The following is a 23,040-nucleotide window of genomic DNA, read 5'->3' on the forward strand; positions in this document are numbered from 1 at the left end:
TCCTTAACCCACAGAGCAAGGGCAGGGACCGAACCTGAAACCTCATGGTTCCTAGTCGGATTCGTTAACCACTGCGCCACGACGGGAACTCCTCATTCCATTTCTAATATGTATCCTTCACTAGATACTGAGCTGATCAAGAATGCTGGGTTCAACTCTTAGTTGTTTCTTTTATTAGATGTACAAGCTTGGGCATTATTTACACACCTTAGCCTCTGTTTCTTCATCTATAAAATGGTAATAATACTACTAATAATAATAATATATAATGTACATTCTCTGTAGTAGGTTTATTCCTATGAAGATTAAGCGGGAGTAAAGAGCTTAGTTAACCCAGTGCTTGGCATATATTGAGTTCTATAATTATTACTATAGTTGTGATTACTGTTGTCTACCAGGAGACAAAATTTTTAAAAATTGGCTTATTGTGGCTAAACCACAGTCCTGCTCATCCAACTCCTTGCTTGCTCTGGGCTTTAACCTACAGGGCAGGATGTGGCTGGGGAGGAACAATGATTTTTTGACCGGCTTCATGTTAAATTCCTGACCATTGCTCTCAAGGGCACTTAATCCTACCCAGTAACCACACACTGTTTCTCTGATCCAATTGTCCTCTCTCTCTCTCTAAGGTGAGCAGTGCATACATTCTTCATCCTCAAACCTCCCCATCCTCACTCTTAGCTGAGGATCATGCATCTATTTCAATGACAGAAAGAAAAAGATGCCATCAGAGATTGTGCCCATCACCCCTCCCAGGCCTCCCCCTCCGTGCCACATCCTGCATCTTCTCAAATGTCTAGAAACCTGTGCTACATTCTATCATCTCTCCTGTAAAGATGGGTGTGGTCTGCTGTCCCCTTGGCTAAACCACTGCCTACAACCCATCCCCTCTTGACCAGTCAAGCACATTGTTCCAGCATTCTCCCCTCTCTCTGCATCCTTGATTTTCTCTTTCTATGCATTGTTTCCACTAGCATGCAAATATTGAATTTTCTCTCCCACTTTTAAAAATCTTATTTTGATATATTTTTTTTTTCCTCCAAAGGTAGTCTATTTCTCTCCTTCCCTTTAGCATGGGCTCTTTGAAAGAGTTGACCAGACATACCATCCATCTCCAAATTCTCTTCTCCAGTTTTCCCTTGAGTCCATTCTGCTCAAGTGTGGCCCCTGCCACTCCACTGTAGCTGTTCGTGAACTGGTCACCAGTGACTTACTCACTGAGAATTCCAAAGATCAGTTCTTAGCCCTCATCTTATGTGACCTGTCAGAAACATTGGTAGAGCTGATCACTTCCTTTTTCTTCCAGGACAACACGCATCCCTAGTTTTTATGAACTTTATTTTATTTTTCTTCATGTTTAACTTTTAAAAATGTTTAGTTTTTATTTATTTATTTTTCATATTTTGTGGTTTTTTGGGGTTTTTTTGGTTTTGTTTTTGCTTTTTAGAGCTGCACCTCTGGTATAGAAGTTCCCAGGCTAGGGGTCGAATCAGAGCTGCAGCTACCGGCTTACACCACAGCCACATCAACACCAGACCCTTAACCTACTGAGTGAGGCCAGGAATCAAACCCATATCCTCATGGATTCTAGTTGGGTTTGTAACCCACTGAGCCGCAGTGGGAACTCTCACATACCTTGTTTTTAATTTATCTTCTACCTGCTTCTCCTGAGTCTCCTTTGCCAATTCCCCAACCTCCAAATGTTGGAGAACCCCACAATTCTGGCCATGTGTCTCTTTTCGTCACTCCTTATATCCTTTCTACTCAACATTGGGAACCAGCAACTTGACCTGGGAGTGTTAGAGAGGCTTGCCTCCCCAAGACTTGCTGAATCAGGAATCTGCATTTTAGCAGAATCCCTGGTGATCCATTTGCACATTCATATTTATGATCACCATGAGTGAGCCTATCTAATTTCATGCCTATAAATAGTATGTATTTGCTGAGTTGACTACCAAATGTATATTTCTAGCCAATCTCCAGCAAAATATAAACTCATTCATCCAACCACCATCAGCTTTCCCAAGTGGAAGTTATCATAGTCATTCCCAACTTAACCATCTAAAACGAAGCCCCCAACATCAACATCCCCACTCAACCTGCTTTTCCATGTGCGTTCCTCTCCTCATTGATAGCAACTCCCTCCTCCCATTGTTCAGATCAAACCCTTAGCCCATCCTTGCCTCTTCCCCATATCTGGTCTGTCAACAAGCTAGTCAGCTCTATGTTTGCAATGTAGTTAGATTTTAATTATCTGCATCACCTCCACTGTCTTGGACCAACTCTGCTTCCATTCCTGCCCCTATTGCATTCTCTAAACAGCAGACAGGATAAGTTCTGATAGGTCACTCTTCCACATAGTCTTCCACCATTTCCACCTTACTTAGGACCTGACCCACAAAACCCCACGTGGCCTATTTCCTTCCTCCATTACCTCTCTGATTATTCTCCTGCTGTTTCTCTGCTCTTTTATGACTGTGCTCCAATCTCACTGCCTTTCTGACTATTCCACAAACTCAGCAGGCACGTTCCTGCCTCAGGGTCTTTTTGTACTTTCCACTCTCTCTGCCTGAATGCTCTTCCTCCACATACCTGTTTGCCTCCCACCCTCTCTCCCTCTGGTCTCTCCTCAAAAGTCACCTTCTCATGAGGCCTTCCCTGGCCTTGCCACCTAAAAATCCCAGCTCACCCCCTCCCTCCACTTCATACCCCTTTCTCTTATTTACTCATTCATTTATCAGCAAGTCTAACATTCTCTCCTCTCTTTCTCTCTCTATTAGTCACTGTTGTCCAGAGAAACAGAACCAAGAGGATAGAGAGAGTTATATAGAAAGAGATTCATTATGAGAGATTAGCTCACCCTATTATAAAGAAGGAAAAGTCCTGTGATGGCCATCTTCAAGCTGGAGGTCCAGGAAATCTGGTGCTGTAGGTCCGGTCTAAGCCCGAAGGCCTGAGAACCAAGGGAATCGATGGTGTAAATCCCAGCTCATATCTCAAGGCCCAAGAGCCAGGAGCTCTGATGACTGAGGGCAAGGGAAGACAAATGTCCCAGCTCCAGTAAAGAGAGAGCAAATTTGCCCTTCCTCCACCTTTCTGTCCTCTTCAGACCCTTAATAGGTTGGACCATGTCCTGCCACCTTGAGGAGGGTGATCTTTACTCAGTCCACTGATTCAAACGCTGGTCTTTTCTGGGGACATCCTCACAAACGCACCCTGAAATACTGTTTTAATGGCTATCTGGGCACCTCTCAGCCCAGACAAGCTGACACATAAAACGAACCGTCCTTTGCATGGCTAGTACCTACGCACAAGAACAGCACTCTCTCCAAGAAGAACTTTATGTCCTCTCGTAGTGCAAAGGATATTCAAAAGCAGTTTCAAGTATCCCATGCCTTTGGCCTATGTTTTATAATTGAAGCTGAAATAAATAATTTCACTCCCATGAATGGTCTCCCCTTCACTGAATGTGACAATGGGAGGAGGAATCTTCAGCTTCCACTTCTGGGATTGGTAAGCAGGACCCTGGGGACTATATCCATCAGCAGTACTTGGTTAACTTAGGGACCTGAGATCATTAACTTTCGGATATTACTTAATTGATACAAGGGGTCTCAGAACTTGAGGAGACATACTCTTATGTTTCCTGGAATTTTGTTGTAGTTGTATCAGGATGAGCTAAATAATATGATAACCATAGAAAAAAAATCAATGCCTCTACATAATGAAAATTTATTTCTCCCTAATATTCATGTCTAACGCATATCAGCCGAGAGCTCTAGGCCCTATGGGAATTCAGCAACCAGAACCAAAGTAAAAGAAAGAGAACTTAGTAAATAGTGTGGTTGCCATTAATGCTTTCATGAAGAAGCTACGTGTGTCACTTCTCTTCGTATTTCATTGGTCTAAAGCAGAAAAATGACCGTACTTTAGAGGATTCTGTTCCATGATGTGTCCAGGAGGGCAACGGATATATTTGCAAAAGTGTATATACAGCATTAGAGCAATGTTCAAGAAAAACTTTTCTGGAGTTCCCATTGTGGCTTAGCAGGTTAAGAACCTGACTAGTACCCATGAGAATGCAGATTCGATACCTGGCCTCCTTCAGTGGGTTAAGGATCTGGCATTGCTGCTCACTGTGGTGTAGGTCGCAGAAGCAAAGAAAATCTTTCCTGTTTTCCTTCATTATCCTTACAGCACTATTCTGTCCTCCAAATGTGTGGGAGTGTTCCCCACACCAAGCAGTTCTCAGATTTTACAGGCACCAGCTGGGCATCATGCAATTTCACTCAATTCTGACACGAAGTACCTGGAGATAGTGTCAGATATCGCAGATCCTCCAAGTTTAGTGCTCAGTCCCACAAGCCCCCGTCCCACCCTCCCCACCTCAGATGCCAGGGGATGGGGGACGGCGTGCAGAGCTTCATGCCTTCTCTGGGCACATTACTGTCCCAGCACATCCACATAGGCACCATCCTGGAAGCCCTCTGAACCTGCAGTGCAGGGGTGTTTACGGAAGATTCAGAATGTAAGCAGGATTGATTGAATCGCTGACCATCGGTGATTGATTCAGTCTCCAGCCCCTATCTTCTTCCTGGAGGTTGGGAGGTGGGGTTGAAAGTTCCAAGCTGCTCATCACATGGTTGGTGTTCCCCTGGCAACCAGCCCCCATCCTTAGGAGCTCTGTGAAAGTCATCTTATTAATATAAAGTTAGATGTGGTTGAAAAGGGCTTGCTATGAATAACAAAAAAAAAACTTCACCTTTATCACTATGGAGCTATTTTAGGAATTGAGGACAAAACCAAATATTATAACAAAAGGTGCCCCTGTTGCACTAATTACTTAGGAAATTACAAGTGTTTGGGAAACTGTGAGTCAGGAACAGAGACAAAAAACAAATGTATGTTTCTTACCATAAATCATATCACAAACAGTAGCAGAAAATTAGAACTGATGTACAGGAGACTACAACAATGTCAATTACAAATTTGAATATGTGGCGTTCCCGTCGTGGCGCAGCAGAAACGAATCCGACTAGGAACCATGAGGTTGCGGGTTCCATCCTTGCCCTCGCTCAGTAGGTTAAGGATCCAGTGTTGCAGTGATGTAGGTCGCAGATACGGCTCGGATCTGGCATTGCCGTGACTGTGGCGTAGGCTGGCAGCTGCAGCTCCAATTTGACCCCTAGCCTGGGAACCTCCATATGCTGTAGGTGCTGCCCTAAAAAGACAAAAAAAAAAAATTGAATATGTAACGATAAAAAGAGACAATACATCGGATTATTTGTTTTTAAAGCTTCATTTTGCTAAATCTGAGGAGAAGTGTCTTAGATTCCAGGGGACCCATTGCTGAGCATTTGGAAGCAGTTGGGTAGCAGGGTGAGGGGGAGTCCTGTGGAACATTAGTGTTTAGATGAGCAAAGGCAGTGATGAGAGAGATTGAGGAGCAAATATAAGAACGTGAGAAGAACCAGAAGAGTCTTAAACCAAGAAAGTAGAAAATTTGTGGAAATAAGAAGTTGTTGACCATGTCAAAAGCAGCAGAACCCTGCAGGATGCTAAAGACTGAGAAGAAACCATGGAAGGGGCACCGTGGAGGGGTTAGCAGCATATCTGCATAGAACCCCAGTGCACCTCAAATTCGAAGTTAATTCCAAGTTCATCATCCCTCTCTCCTATCATACTCTTCCTCCTGCATTTTCTATTTTAATTTTTGGCATCTAGCCACCAAAGCTAGAAAGCGGAGAATAATTATATGCTCCTAGAACACCCACAGCCACTCAATTTCATGCAGATTTCTATTCCTGAATATTTCTCAGATCCTCCTCTTCTAACCATCTGTATCCCACAGCTTTAATTTGGGTCCTTGTTAGCATTTTCCTGGACTATTTTATGACCCCCTGACCAGTTTCTTTACCTCTGGTCTTGTTGCTGTAAATCTGTACTGGTTATCTATGTCTGCTTAACAAATTATCTTACGCTTGTAACTTAAAGCAGCGATAAAAATGTATTTCTCTCACATTTCCTGTGGGTCAGGAATTCAGGAAAAGCTTAGCTGTGTGGTTCTTTTGTGAAGCTGTAGTCAAGGTGTTGGCTTGGGCTGCAGTTGACTGAACTCTTGAGTGCAGTCAGAAAATCCACTTCCAAGATGGCTCCCGTACATGGTTGGTAAATTGTTGCAGTTGCCGGTGGAACTCAGTTCCACCTTGGTAGCCCTGCTTGGTGGTCCTCCTCACAAAGTGGCTTGCATCACCTCATGGCCCACCACAGCAAATGATCCCAGATGCCAAGGCAGAGGCTACAATTCCTTTTATAACCTAGCCCCAGAATTCACCTGCAGCATACCCTGTTTATCATGCAGTCTGTTGGAGAGAGGAGACCAAATAAAGGCATGAACAACAGTAGGTTTTGAGAGTTTAGCCAAGCTACTCCATGGTGTTGCTGCCTTAGCATCCATTTCATTTGGGCAAATGGCCTGGCAGGGACCTTAACCTCACACTAGCTCCCCTATGCGATCATATGCCCCAGAGAGCAGCCCAGAGTCATAAGCAAATGTAAGTTCCTGATACAACTTCCCCAACAGCCCTCATAATTAACAGTCCCCATTGCTTCTTATCACTTATATACTTTATGCAGGTGCTGAGGTCCTACTCCTTTCTTTCTGTCTGCACCCTGCCTTCACCTTCCAATGTGGTCCCTTGAGGTATGTCCTGTACTTCTTCTAAGATCTGTGAGTAATAAACTTCTTTATTTCAGTTTCTCCTGTTATCTGTTGTTGAACCTCAGCTCATCATCCTGCATCCTGTGCTCCATTTAACAAATGTCAGTTTAACAATGTCATAACAGAAAGCCTGGATCATCCAGATCATCTCATAGGCCGGCTACCTAAACATCTTCCTTAGTGCTCTCAGAGTGATCTCTTAAACTTATAGCTGCCAATTTAAAGTGGAAGTGGTGAAGATACAGTGTGGGTAAGGAGACTGTACAGAATAATGAAGGTCTGGCACAGTTTCAAAGAATGGGAGAGGAATCAGTAGATTATAGTGGATTAGCAAAGGGATGTGTTGAATGATGTTAAACATTCAGCCAAAGACCATGAATCTATAGAGGCATCAACCAGATTGGGAATATTTTCTTTGCAAGACTTAACATTCAGGCCCTAGAAAAAAAGGAGCACAGTTTTTAGCTGTGCTGTGGTGTTGGGACTTTAACAGGAGCTTAGGGTGTAAGAAGAGGAGTGTCTGGGCATTGGGTTGCCGATGAAGATGCCTAGTCATTAACACGATGCCCAGACTGAGTAGGAAAGTAAATGGGTTTAGGAAGAAACTAATAAGTTGAGAAAAAAATGGGGTTATCAGGAGAAAATGAGTGATAGGAGGACCTGAAAAAGATAGAACAGTACAAGTAGATTTCAAGGCATCAGTGAATATGGAAAACTTGAAAAGATAGAAGAAAGTTCAGAGTGGGCATTGGAGGTGTCACACAAGAGAGTGTTCTGGCTTATAGCAAGTCTATGATGTGGCCATGGGTGTAGGAGGCTGGCATGTAGAAAAGAAAAGGCCATTGGAATTCAGAACTTCAAGAAACTGTCAAGTTAGAGTGTTGGAAAGTCAGTCACATGGACTTTGAGAGGCATAAGTGTTATTTAATAGAATAGGATATGGGATGGAGAAGGAAGCCATGAGTAAGGTACCAAGGTCAGGGATAAATGTCAAGTGGCTGAGTTTTTGACAACAGCATCTGAATAGAATCTCCCTGATCAGGGGAGTCTGAAGTGTTCCACGTGAATCTTAGGGGTCTCAGCTTTAGTTTCCAAGGAAACAAAAACTCCTACCTAGAAAGGGCCTGAAAGCTTAGGAGCTGAGGACAATTTCAATCAATGGGCAAAAAGTTTGGGTTTACATATATAAAATAAACAAACAAGGATTTACTATATAGCACAGGGAACCATATTCAACATCTTGCAATAAGCTATAATGGAAAAGAATATATGTAAGAATATAGGGAGTCCCCGTTGTGGCACAGCAGAAACGAATCCTACTAGGAACCATGAGGTTGTGGGTTTGACCCTTGGCCTTGTTCAGTGGGTTAAGGATCTGGCATTGCCCTGAGCTGTGGTGTAGGTCATAGACGCGGCTCGGATCTGGCGTTGCTGTGGCTCTGACACAGGCCGGCAGCTACAGCTCCGATTCAACCCCTAGCCTGGGAACCTCCATATGCTGTGGCGCGGCCCCAAAAAGACAAAAAAAAAGAAAAAAAATATATTATATATATATATATATATATATAACAATCACTTTTTTATAGACCTGAGACTAACACGAAATGTTGTAAATCAACTATATTTTAAAATGAAAACATTTTTCAAATGTTGGTTTAAATCTGAATCTGGTTTGTAGTTTACTTAATGGTATTATACAATGCTAATGTCCTGGTTTTGGTATTGTGCCGTATTACATAAGATTTTACCATCAAAGGAAGCTGAGAGATGGGAACACAGGATTCTCTGTGTTATTTTTGCAATTTTCTCTGAGTTTATAATGATTTCAAAATAAAAACTTAGCAAAAAAAAGAGGATATGAGGCATAGTTTGAAAGGATCTAGGTCCTAAGAGATGGAAAATGAAGAGCGACACAATTGCGGGGCTAAATGAGAGCGTATAGGCGGTTGCAGGAGATGCATGTTCATGATTGTTTCCAGGGGACTGGAGACTTGAGGGGTCTCATTCAAATCACCATGGATGGAATACATAGGATGCTTACTCTGTGAATCTCGTTAAACACAGAGCAAAAGCTCCTTGTAGACAGTGACTTTTCTCCTGCTTGGGTGAATGCTGAATCTTTAGCCCTTAGAACAATCAATATTTGGTGCAGATAGGTGCTCTTTGGTTGAGTGAATAAGTGACATCTCGGGAACTAACACTGTGACCTAGATTCTAAATGGTGATTTATCTATTTATTCCTCAGTTTATTTTTCAGGATTTACCCCCAAATGACCATTATTCTCTCAGGAAAGATGAGAAAATGACTTCTGAAGACCATTCTCAATATTTTAGAGAAAGAATAAAAAATAATTCTCATGGGAGAATAAGGGTTTGCTTAGGAAGTAAAAGAAATGCCCAATTTTTATGGGGGCTCTAATGTTCCTAAGAAGCTCTCTAATAAAATTTTGATTTCCTATTTAAAAGAGAAACTCACATTATCTGGAAACCTCTACTCCAACAACCTCTTAGCTCTTTAACAGTGAGGTGGCTATAATAATAGCTACCATTTATGAAGCACTTGTGTGGCCTGGTATGGTGATAAACAATTACATCCATCATTTGATTTAATTTTTCCAACATCCCTATGCGATCCTTGCTTTGTCTTACAAGTTGAGAAAATGAAACACAGAAAGGCTGGGGAAATGATGGTCATGAGGCTGAAATGTGGAGGGAGGGCCAGGTTGCAATGCAATCTGTTTCCAAAGCCTGGACTGTAAAAAAATATTTTTCCTATTAAAATGTCATTTATATACAGGAAAATTCATCATTGCGAGTGCCCAGTTTCGTACGTTTGGACTAACACATACAGGAGAACTACCCCCACAATCAAGACGTGGAACATTTCCATCACTTCAAAAAGTCCTTTCATGACCCTTTGCAGTCAACCCTTCCTCACACAGCTGGTCCTTGGCAACCTATGTGCTGCTTTCTGGCCTATGTAATTTTGTATTTTCTCAAATGTCATATAGATGGAATCATAGAGTATCTAGCTTCTGAAGCCTGGCTTCTTATACTGACAATAATGCATCTGTGAGCTCTTTGCATGTTGTCTCATGTGTCATAGTTCTTTCCATTGCTGAATAATACTCATTGTGTGAATGTATTAGCGTTTGTGCCTCCATTCCCTAGTCAAAGGCTATTTGGGTTATTTCTAGTTGTTTAGCCCTTATACACGAAGCTATTAAAAACACATTAGATTTTTTCTGTGATCATAGTTTTTACTTTTCTAGGGAAGGATTAAGAGTGGATTGCTGGCTCAAATGGTAAATATATGTTTCATTTTATAAGAAATCCTGTGTTGGAGTTCCTGTTGTGGCTCAGCGGTAATGAATCTGAATAGTACCCATGAGGATGAGGGTTCTATCTCTGACCTTGCTCAGTGGGCTAAGGATCCAGTGTTGCTGTGGCTGTGGTATAGGCCAGCAGTTACAGCTCTGATTGGACTCCCAGCCTGGGACTTCCATATGCTGCACCTGTACCCCTAAAAACAAAAACAAAAAGCAAAAAAAAAAGAAGAAGAAGAAGCTAGAGAAAGAAATAATGCACTACATGATTCAAGTCCACCATTTTGGAAGGAGCTAATAAGACTAGTACTAGACAAGCTGGAAGCAGAAAGATTGAATGCTGAATTCTAAAAACCTGGCTATAAATCTTTTATCTTATTATATTGTGTCTTCTTCAAAGGAGTAATATTAGAAGAGTCAGTCCCTGTGGATGCTTTGGAAGATGAAATTGAAAAATATGTTGATGAAGTTTCCTAAATAATGCATCTCTATAGACCCTGATCCCTCTGCCTTGAAAGTGAGCTGTCCAGTGAATAAATTTATATGACATAATTGCCCATGAAGGACAGGTTGGCCCAGGTCATTTTGTGCTTAATACTAGTGCGTAAGATGGGGTTGTTGAAAAGCCTGTGGTTGCTCTTTCCCTTTATCCATTCTTGGTCTAGTCATTCTTGGTCAAAGAGAGTGAGAGAGAAGCAGGATCATGTGACACAAAGTATGGCCCCACAGGCTGCAATGATTTTAAGAATGGTTGAAAGAAGAGTCTGGTCACACAGTTAATGCAAATATGTCTGGTATCTTGAGCCTCAGTTTTCTAATCTGTAAAATAAACATACTGACTTCTGGTTTCTGTTGTGGCATAGAAGAAGCTTGGAAATTGCTTCTCTGTTGTAACAAGAGTCAACAACTCTTCTTACATCCATAATAGAAATGAGGTCACAGGGCACACTACTGCCTCCCAGCTCCAAATTGGAAGCACAGACAGGTATATACAAAGAACCACAACTTATATGAGCAGAAACTCAGAGAAGACAAGCCACAGACTAGGAGAAAATATTTGCAAAAGGTATAACTGATAACGGATTGTTATCCAAAATATACAAAGAGTTCTTAAAATTCAACAATAAGAAAACAACCAATTCGATTGAGAATTGGACTAAAGACTTTAACACACCTCACCAAAGAAGATATAGATAGATGAAAAGTTAACATATGAAAAGATTCTCCACATTATATGTCACAGGGAGAAATGCAGAATAAAATGAGATACCACTATTAGAATGCCTAAAATCCAGAACACTGACACCACCAAACGCTGATGAGTTGTGGAACAATAGGAGCTCTCATTCATTATTGGTCAGAATGCAAAATGGTATGGCCACTTTGAAAGACAATTTGCTAGTTTCTTACAAAACTGAACGTACTCTTATGATCTAAAATATAGCTAGATAGGCAATTTATTTGTATGTGTACATCTACTGTGTGCTTACTGTATCCTGGGTGCTTTCGCTTGTTTGGTCTCATTTAATGTTCACAACTATCCTGAAAAGAAATAGCAATAATAGGTAAACTTTAAATGGCACTAGTCTAAGCGGTTCACAGATATTCACTCAATAGTAACCACCACCAATATTTTTCGTACCGTGTTTTATACACTGGCCACTAGGAGGCTTGGAAGCATCTACGAATAAAATATATGACAGACAAAGTAGGAGAAGGAAAGAATGCTGACTTCTCTCCCTCCAATCAGTTAAATTTCAAAAATCAGTGGCACTTGCTCAGTAAACACTGTATATTTGAATTTTATCTGAGAGAGTTCCCTATTCCGCGTGCCATACTTTATTTTGTCCTCTGTCAAACAGCCAATGGTGAATCCATGTGTCACTCTAAACAGCTAATGGACGTGTCTGTCAAGAACCATATGCCAAACGACTCAAAAATAGCCAAGGGCTTAGAACAAGCTCTAAATTCAGAGGCTTGTGTTAGGATGGCCAGAGAGTTCCATGTCGCATAGCACAGCTCAGAGCAGTTCCCAGGGGACTTCTACAAGATAAATTATCGTCAGAAGCCTTCTGGCTTCCCCCCAAAATTGACCTGTGTGTAAGAGTGAATGCGTGGATCAGAAACTGAGCAGAACTTTCCACTGCTAGAATACCAGCCTCTTTAGAGCCAAACTCACAAGCCGCTTTTGCAAAGTAATCAACCCCACTGTCTTCCACCTTAGTGCTGCAGAATGAGCCTATGTAAGATGCCTGATCTTCGGGGAGCAAGCAGGCACTCACTGATGTCTCTCTTCCCTGCCCCACATGGGGTAAAGTCTCTGTGTCCAAGTAGAACTAAGGATCTCCTATGCCTGCATTCAGTTCGTTTCTTTCTTTCTTTCTTTCTTTCTTTCTTTCTTTCTTTCTTTCTTTCTTTCTTTCTTTCTTTCTTTCTTTCTTTCTTTCTTTCTTTCTTTCTTTTTTCTTTTTGCTGTTTTAGGGCTGCACCCATGGCAAATGGAAGTTCCCAGGCTAGCATTCAAATAGGAGCTGCATCTGCCGGCCTATACCACAGCCACAGCAACACAGGATCCAAGCTGCATCTGCAATCTACACTATAGCGTCCTCCTGGATACTAGTCAGGTTCGCTACTGCTGAGCCACAATGGCAACTCTAGGGTGGACTCATTTATTAAGTGATACACAAAAAACTGGGTAAACTGAGCAGGGTCCCCAGTTTGAGCAGCTGGTGTTGTCCACCATCACTGACCCTCCACCTGCCTGACCTTCCACTCCTTCCTTGCCTGGTGCGATGCCATCCTGCCTTTCCCAAGCTCCATCATGAGAACTGATTGGTCTCACATGTGATTGTGTGTTGAACACCGTGTAAAGAAGCCCTACAAAAAGGACACATGGAGCTAAAACTCAGCCCTAGATTTCCCAGCCAAGGCTGCTTCCACTTGGCAGCATCATCACCTTCCAAAGCCTGCATGGACATGAGATCTTCATGCATTCAGGTGATATTTTACCTCGGCTTTGCCTGCCCTGCCAAGTCCTGCATTCCTTCTCAGCCCCAGCCCCCAGCCCAGGCAGCCAGAGGCAGGGAGTCAGGTCTGTGGTAGGAGCACCAGACTCCCTCATAATCACAGCCAGGCCCCCAACAGCACGGAAGAGAGGGTGTCAGGAGAACCTCTTGAAGAAATATGTGTTGGATTTCTATTTTTAACCTATATTCACATTCCCACTTCGTCTCCTTTTCTTGTTCTACCTTATTAAACACTATATGTTTCTACTTTATTAAACTCTACTGGACTCAAATTATGGACAGATATCTCAGTGAGGTTCTATAAGTAACACAAAGATGGGTAAAGATGCCCTAGAAATTCACCACCTGATGTTTCTGAAAAGTTAAATACAAATGCACTTTTCCTATATCACTACATCTGATTTGGAGGCTGTTGTATTTGAATGGCTTAAAGTCTAAGGTTGGCAATGAATCAAGTATGTTTTGGATGCCCAAATTGATTTTCCATGAAGAAAGAGCAGTTTGGGCACTACAAGGCCAACTGAACTACACAAAATAAATTTTAACTTGTCTGATTTTTATTCAGGTAAACATAGAAGAATGTTCCCAGGATTTTGAAAAGGGTGACAATAACCTGGAAACTAGAAGCTATGCAAAGGAGGGGAAAGGGATGCATGGGATTTTCAGGACTTCAAATGCTCCGGTGATGGATGAAGGATGGATTATGTAGGATGAATTCATACGAATGAATCTTACCTACATAAGATGAATTACGTCACCTTAATAATAGGGATGAAAAAGGTAATTATGACGCCTAACTATAAAACCCCCCATATATTATAGGACCCTTTACCCATGTCAGTGTTTTCCATTTCAGACCACGGTGGTCTGTCCACCCCTCCACATCACACTTATCCCTGCATGCACCTCGGCTCATCGTGACTCACAGAGGCGGATCGCAGCTGACTGATGTGGCATTATTTGCATCCTCTCAGATTTGGGGGCTCCTCCAGTCTCTCTTAGGTTGAGCAATGGGCCCTGTGTGTTGACATCAACTCACAGAGAAAGGAGCCACGTGTGTTGCTACACTGGGCCTGACCTCATGGACGTTTACTCAAGAATTTACTCATGGAGTTGGCAGGTCTCTAGGATCCTCCCATTGCTTTTTTTTTTTTTTTTTAATTTTTGGTCTTTTTGCTATTTCTTGGGGCCGCTCCCGCGGCATATGGAGGTTCCTAGGCTAGGGGTCTAATCGGAGCTGTAGCCACTGGCCTACGCCAGAGCCACAGCAACGCGGGATCCGAGCCGCGTCTGCAACCTACACCACAGCTCACCACAACGCCAGATAGTCAACCCATTGAGCAAGGGCAGGGACCGAACCCACAACCTCATGGTTCCTAGTCGGACTCGTTAACCACTGTGCCACGACGGGAACTCCCCATTGCTTTTTTGTATGGCACAGGCCAGGCTGTCCTTTTAAGAGGCTTTATTTATTTATTTATTTACTTGTCATTCCCACGGCAGGTGGAGTTCCCAGGCCATGGATCAAACGCGCTCTACAGCAGTGACAGGGCTGGGTCTGTAACCTGCTGCCCCACAAGAGAACTTCCAGAATGTCCTTTTTTAACAAAAATATCACTCATCGCTTTTCATCCTCCTGACGTACGTTCTGCCAATTTAGCAGTCATTTATATGCATTGGCGCTGAGAATTCCTATGAATTTTGGCACCAGTCTCATCGTCTCCTGTGCCTTTGGCCACAGAATAGTTTTTAAATTAATAATACAGCTATTTCCCCTTGTTTCTCTACCTGTAGCAAGACCAAACATGAGCTAGTACTTTGAAGTTAGGGAGAATAACAAGACTCTTTTAATTGCTTTTGATTTAAACACACACACACACACACACACACACACACACACACACACACACACAAGCCAGGTGTATCTAGCATTTATCTCTCTGGAGCTGACAGCCTTCAGGGATGATCTCAGCATGATGCCATCTCACAAATAACACATTACCTCCACCTTCCAGAGACCTTGCGGCTTTTTGATTTATTATCTAGGCTTGCCTTTCTCACCTGTTATTATTCCCTCTTTTGGGTCCTATCCATGAGGAGATTTCATTTTTAGGATGTGTGATGCATAAAATTAAGAGCAGCAGCAACTCTCATTTTCTCTTTCATGAGAAGGTTGGAGTATTTAAAAGCCTGAGGCCAGATAATTTTGATTTTAGAGGAAGGCAGGGTGATAAGCAGAAAGGGAAAGAGGAGGCCTGGCACACAGCCTGGAGCTGCGGAGTTTCTGCTCTGCCCCCAGAAGACTGCTGGTCAGGGCTCTGTACACCCCTTCCCTGGAATCCAGCAGGAGGCCCAGGTCACAAGTTCAGACGCTGGATGTTTTTCCAAGGAACAAGTAGTCATCTTCCCAACTTTTATCTGGGTAACACAGGAAGGATAGTGGGGAGCTGATTCTTCCATGGTAGAAATGGTTCTTTGAAATGTCAGCAGTGGGAATGTTCAACTAAATTTGGTAAATCTACTTGATGGACTACTCTGCAGGCCTTTAAAGTGAAAATTTTAAATAAGACTATGAAGTAATTTGGGAAATTTTTATAATAAAATGTTAACATAAATATCAAAATTCTGCCCAGTTTGGAGTTCCCGTCGTGGCCCAGTGAGTGGTTAACGAATCCGACTAGGAACGATGAGGTTGCAGGTTCCATCCCTGGCCTTGCTCAGTGGGTTAAGACTCTGGCGTTGCCTTGAGTTGTGGTGTAGGTTGCAGACTTGGCTTGGATTTCGAGTTGCTGTGGCTCCGGTGTAGACCGGAGGCTACAGCTCCGATTAGACCCCTAGCCTGGGAACCTCCATATGCCGCAGGTGCAGCCTTTAAAAGACAAAAGCCAAACAAACAAACAAACAAACAAAAAGATCATAAATCCAGAGAATTTCTAAATTCTAAGAGAATATTTGGAGAGCGAGCATAGCAGATCAGAACTTTCATATTAAAATATTTCATAAATGCAAACAAAAAGAACTTTTTCATTTTTCTCTAAAGTGTTGATTTTTAAAATCAATTTTGTTTAGAACAGCTTCAGATTTACAAAAAAAATGGAAATATTGAATATAGAATTCTAACATATATTCTGTAACCAGTTTTCCCTGTTATTAACATCTTACATTAGCATGATATATGGTATATTTGAATTATTGAACCAATATTGATAAATTATTATTAATGAGAGGCCACATTTTATTCATGTTTCCTTATTTTTCACCTAGCATTCTTTTTCGGCCCCAGGATCCTATCTATCCAGGACACATTACATTTAGTTATTATGTTTCCTTAGTCTTAGGCTGTGACAGTTTCTCATATTTCCCTTGTTTTTGATGACCTTGGCTGCTTTGAGGAGCATTGGCTAGGTATTTTCTAGAATTGTTCTCCATGACAATTTGTCCGATTTCACTCTTGTGATTAGTTATGAGTTTGGGGGGAAAGACCACAAAGGTAAAATGCCATTGTCACCACATCATCAGGTCAAAGGTACATACCATCAACATGACTTATTCCATTGATGTTGACCTTGACCACTTGGCTAAGAAAGTGAAAGATGTTTTTAAAGCCGTTCACAACTTGCATATCTGCCAAGGAAAAAAGTTAAAACAAACACAGTACCCACCCCCACCCCCACCAAACCATAAACCACAGACAAATAGAACAAGGCTCTTATCTGTGACTCCCAGGATTTATTAAGTAAGAAACATCACTCTTCACATTGGCCTGTTTTCCTTTCCTCCCCATATACTCATCTGCTCCTGCCCTCCCTGCCTCAGTACCTCTATTTGCTTTTATTTATATCTTAGCAAGATAGTCATATTTGTATTGTTTTAGAGATTAAAATGCTCCAGACCCTCCAGAACCACTTGGAGGTTCCCATGTAGCCTTTGTGCCAGGAGGACATAAGCCACATTATTTTTTTGTCTTATTTTTTTCAGGCCCGCACCCATGGCATATGGAGTTTCCCAGGCGAGGGGTTGAATTGGAGCTGTAACCACTGGCCTATACCACAGCCACAGCAACGTGGGATCTGAGCTACCTCTGTGAACTACACCACAGCTCGTGGCAATGCCGGATCCTTAACCCACTGAATGAGGCCAGGGATCCAACCTGTGTCCTCAAGGATACTAGTCTGATTCATTTCTGCTGAGCCACAGCGGGAACTCTCTTATAAGCCCCATGTTTATGTAAAGGTGGAGGTTATGCACATAAAGACACCTTTCTTTCATTCTGGCCAAATGAATAAATTTCACAGTGTGGTCAAATAAAAAATGTGCTACCCGTGATAAGTGCCAACTGCCTGAACCTCTGCAGCTCTGTAGTGGGGCTGGGGGGGGTGGGGGGTGTTAGTGGTGGAGATTTGAAATGAAAGGAGTCACTGGGGAGCAAGTGCTTTTAAGCAGCCTCCCTTCCCCCGCCCCCATTTTCATTTCTCCTGTCTATCTGACCCATTGAAGATGCTTAATAAAATATTGGATGAATAACTGAATAATTTAATAAAGAGCTGAGAAGATATAAAAAATGAAGTGTCCTAGAGATATGGGTCACTGTCAGTCCTGCTGCAGGACTTTCTAAGGAACATACTCCATCCACAGCCTTCGCTCTGTAATGTTTTGGCTCATTCTGTCAGCTGTAACTGCCACCCCAAACAATCCCCAAAACACACACAGATTGGACAAGCCTGACTCAGAAACAGCCAATTCACAAGCTTACCGTTACCTTCAAGGGCTGGCATACAGAGATGACAGGCTTTCCTTTGGAAATTCAGAGTAAGAAAAAGAATGAGGTGTCCCGGTCGTGGCTCAGTGGTAATGAACCAAGTACTCGGGTTCGATCCTTGGCCTCGTTCAGTGGCTTAAGGATCTGGTGTTGCTGTGAGCCATGGTGTAGTTTGCAGATAGGCCTGGATTCCGAGTTGCTGTGGCTGAGCGGTAGGCCAGTAGCTGCAGCTCTGATTCGACCCCTAGCCTGGGAACTTCTATATGCTGTGGGTGCCGCCCCCAGAAAAAAAAAAAAAAAAGAGTGAATTGCCAGCAAGCGATTTTACTGAAGCTGTCAAATTGCCACAGGCTCAAGACACAAAACCATGTGCCAGATGAAGTTATGAAGTGACCCGAAGAAGAGGGAAAAACTGGACAGGAAAGGATGACCTTGAGAGGATAGAAGTCAGAGAGAGAGAGCAGAAAAAAGAGGATATGAAAGGGACCAAGGGAAAAAGACCAGTACCTACAATGAGGTAACACCTAGGGCCTTGTGGCCTGTGATCCATTCTGATTTGTATGAATAACTTCAGATAATACCCACCTCTCTTCCCCAAAGTCAAGTGAGTCTCTGTTCCTTAGAAATGGAAACAGTAGGGTTCAGTAGGCTTCCAGTCCAGCAACAACCTCTTGGAAAATGTTTCAAATTTGAATAATGTTCCCTGTAAAAAAAAAAAATGCTTTTAATGTCTTCTAACCTTGTATCCTATGGTCACCATTCCAGTTTACCGTTTCCTAAAAAGTTTGTTTAGACACAGTACAGGAAAGAGGAAGAAGATGGAGAGTAAACAATGGCCGCACCCCTGCCTTTGCTAAGGCCAACCTGGAGCTCTTTTCCCAGCTCACAACCGCGTTCTTCCTCCTCCTTCTGGATGGAGCCCATTGAAAGCTTTGACGTCTGACTTGCTAATGCACCTGGTGATGCATAAATCTTCTTGCTCCTGGAAGTTACTGGAATGCTACCCCTAGTCATGGTAAAAGCATGCATTTTTTCCATTGTTGATGATGTTTTTAAGAGATTGGTTATGTTATGTGCTTGTTGAGTAGTAAAAACACTGCATTTGTTATTTTACAACTATGCAAAAACATGACCAAAGAATGTATTAATACATGCCACAAGTAGAGTTTTATGCTTAGAAACATATTTATGAGACACAATTCAAAGACAATTGCTATTTAGACCAACAAAATCTTTAAATATAAATATTTGTATAATTATGCTTCTTGATGTAGTCTCTGCTTCTTTTCTGTAGTAATTTATTTGTTCCTTTAAAGTACATTTATTGATACTTTCTTGGAGTTCAGCTTTCTAATTTGGGAAACATTTTTATTTTGTATTTATTTATTTTCTTTTTAGGGCCACACCTGCAGCACATGGAAATTCTTCGGCTAGGGGTCAGATTGGAGCTGCAGCTGCTAGTCTACACCACAGCCACTGCAACACGGGATCTGAGCATATTTGTGATCTACACAGCAGTTTGCAGCAACAACATGTCCTTAACCCCCTGATGGGAAGCCAGGGATCAAACCCAGTCCTCACAGAGACTATGTCGGGTTCTTAACCTGCTGAGCCACAGTGGGAACTCCAGGAAATAGTTTTAAAAATCAACATTTAAAGGTCTAATTGTGAAGTCTTCAATTAATTTTTTAAAAAAACTAGTATTCTTTTTAGTAATGGACAAAGTTTAGTACTTTCCATGCTTCATGAATTTCTTGATGAACATTTGTAAAGATTTTATTACCACCCTTGATCCTTGAAAAGAGGGGGGGTGTTAATCCAGGGATAATTTATAGTCACCCTCCTTATGCAAGATTCCTCCACATCTGCAGATTCAGTATTAAGTACTGACTACTGAAAAATATCCATGTATAAGTAGAACCTTGAAGTTCAAATGCCTATTGTTCAAGGGTCAAGTGTACATTCATAGGCACAGAATATTTACATGTCTCACAGGATGACTCTTGGGATGGCCTGTGTTGTTGGATAGAACATTCACTCAATATTATACATGCATTTGAAAATGTAAGGGGAGTAGGGTAGTGGCAGAAGAAAATAGGGCTTGTATTTATATACGGCTTTGTATTTGTATTTGTGTGTATTTGTGTGTGGGCTTTGAAAGCCACTGAAGGCAACAGCCACTTTGTATTAAGTGTTTTAGTTATGTGTTCAATGGCTCCCTGACAGAGGCATTCTGCAAATTGAACTTGAGTTATTCCTGTGACCCAATAAGAGTTCCAACTCCTTTCATCCAGAGCATGTCTTAGTCTATGTTTGCTTGGCTGCTCAGAGATTGACAGACACTTTATGTACAGGGGGCATGACTATACCTACGTATTTGAATTGGTGAGGGTTATATCTGTTGGGCATTGAAATACTAAATGAACAGACCCAGACATTATAGTTCCTTTCTTACACACACACACACACACACACACAGGTAAGAACAAATGTACATATATTTTCTTGGAAGCTGCTAGTGGTTTAAAAGCATGTCTTCTTTCTTTGGAAGCTACCCACTACTAGTGTTTTATCTAAGGGATGGTTCAGTGAACACTGTGCTCCCCAAGAGAAGATTATGCTATTTCTACTCCTAAAGGAGTATGGAAAGAATAACCACATTTCTTTTTTTTTTTTCCCCTTCTTCTTCTTCTTTTAGGGCCGCAACCATGACATGTGGAAATTCTTAGGCTAGGGGTCAAATTGGAGCTGCTGCTGCCAGCCTATGCGACAGCCACAGCACCTTGGGATCCGAGCTGCATCTGTAACCTACACCACAGCTCACGGCAACACCAGATCCTTAACCCACTAAGTGAGGCCAGGGATCGAACCTGCATCCTCATGGACACTAGCCACAATGGGAACTCCATTTTTTTTCACCAACTTTCTACTATTTGCTTCAAATTAAGAAGCCGTGTGTTTGTTTCTATTCCCACTTTTTGTAAAATGTGTTATTTGTGGCTCTCATATCAAGAGCTCCTTTTATTTGCACCTTTTAATTCTTCTGGCCATTCTGTCAAATTATAAAAGCAATGAAGATTGCCATGAATATTTCTGGTAGAAACAAGATAAAAAGTTTCATGAAGCTTTACTTTCACACAAATGGCACTTGTGTTTTCGTCTTTGGTGCTTCTAAGAATTTCCTACCAAAGCAGCTCCAAATGGCAGAAGGTCATGAACACAAACCCAGAAATCTGCAGTCTTCAGCTAGAACTTGAGGCAAGCTGCTATTTAAACTGAGTATTTCTTGGCTGTCTCCTGGTTTATCTTATTTATTTTCTTTTCATTTTATAATAGATATCTACATTTGATTTAATATAATTTCCTTCAAATCTCCATATAATGTGAGGTATAGCTTGTATTTCCTGTGAGCTGACTATACAGTCACCCTGTTATGTACACCCCAGGGTAAGTGTGAGCTAAGGAGATCAGAAGATGAACTCTTTTGCTGTGATTTAAAGAATAAACAACTTCACATATGATTTAAAGCATTAATTACATGTGGTTTAAATGTACAAACAGAATTATCAAGTTTATGGCATCCTATAACGGAAGCTTATGACTGAATTTTTAAGAAATGTGTGATCTGCTTTTGCAAGCTTTGCATAAAAGTTAATTAGAAATAACAATAACTTTTTTGGGAATCTGGGGTTAATAGATGCAAACTATTGCCTTTGGAATGGATAAGCAATGAGATCCTGCTGTATAGCCCTGGGAACTCTATCTAGTCCCTTATGATGGACAATGATGGAGGATATTGTGAGAAAAAGAATGTATATATGTATGTGTGACTGGGTCACTTTGCTGTACAGCAGAAAATTGCCAGAACACTGTAAATCAGCTATAATGGAAAAAATAAATTCGTTTAAAAAAAATAACATTTTTTTAAAAACTGCTGTCTTCATTTTCCTCCTCAACATGAAAGAAATGGCTAATTGCATTTTATAATCCTCAACTGGCTGTCTGGGAAAATCTAGGAAGATTTTGTGTACCTTTCAAAGGCCGCCTGGTGACCTTTGCTAAGTTAGCCCGAAGTTATAAGCGGCTCTATCAACCACAAATTTCTCTCATTGGCCACTCAGTGTTCATTGCCTTTCCTGGAATCAGGGGATCATCTTTGGAATGATGCTTTCGTCACCTTATGAGAACACAAATTCAATCTGTTCTCTTGGGAACCAGGGCCCAAGATTCCATTGGTCCAGGACCAAAACCAGAAATAATAATAATTTTTAAATCATCATAAAAGCAGCACTATGAGTGTTGAAGGGCAAGCTCTTGACTCAGGTTTGAGTCTTGGCTTTACTACTCACCTACGTGTGACCTGTGTGTGTCACTTCCTGTTCTCAATATCCTCACCTATAAAATGGAAACATTAAAAGAGTTTCCTAGTGGAGCAGTGGGTTAAGGATCTGGTATTGTCACTGTTGTGGTATATAAATCCATCCCTGGCCCAGGAACTTCTGCATGCCATAGGCACAGATAAAAAAAGAAAAAAAAAGATTGAAAAATTACTACTTACAAGGAGTTCCTGTGGTGGCTCAGGGGTAACGAATCCAACTAGGAACCATGAGGTTGCGGGTTCCATCCCTGGCCTTGCTCAGTGGATTAAGGATCCGGCGTTGCTGTGAGCTGTGGTGTAGGTCGCAGAGGTGGCTTGGATCCCGCGTTGCTGTGGCTCTGGCGTAGGCCGGCGGCTACAGCTCCAATTCAATCCCTAGCCTGGGAACCTCAATATGTCGTGGGTGAGGCCCCAGAAAAGGCAAGAAGACAAAAAAAAAAATTTACTACTTACAATGTTGGGTTGCAAGAATGATTAAATTAGTAAGTATATGTAAAGAGCTGTAAGCTTCTTCTGGTGCACAGCATCTGGCGCTACAAAGCAACTGGATAAAATTTACATGTGTAAGTGGAGTTGATCCTCCAATGAGATTGGCTTTATTAAAGGAATGGTGTCAACACAGGGTTAATTTAGAGGACTCAGAGGGTGGAACTCAGACCCTGCATGCCCATGTGAGTTAGAGCACCAAAAATTGACCTGTCTTCTGCCACTCCTACTCCCATCAAACTGTGACAACAGTTCACAGCCTCCTATCTCCCCTAACTCTCTGTCCCAAAAGATAAGCCATGAAGCCATTGGAAAGAGGCCATCCATCATGACATCACTTGATA

The sequence above is a fragment of the Phacochoerus africanus genome, chromosome 2 (assembly GCF_016906955.1).
Source record: "Phacochoerus africanus isolate WHEZ1 chromosome 2, ROS_Pafr_v1, whole genome shotgun sequence".
Taxonomy (NCBI): domain Eukaryota; kingdom Metazoa; phylum Chordata; class Mammalia; order Artiodactyla; family Suidae; genus Phacochoerus; species Phacochoerus africanus.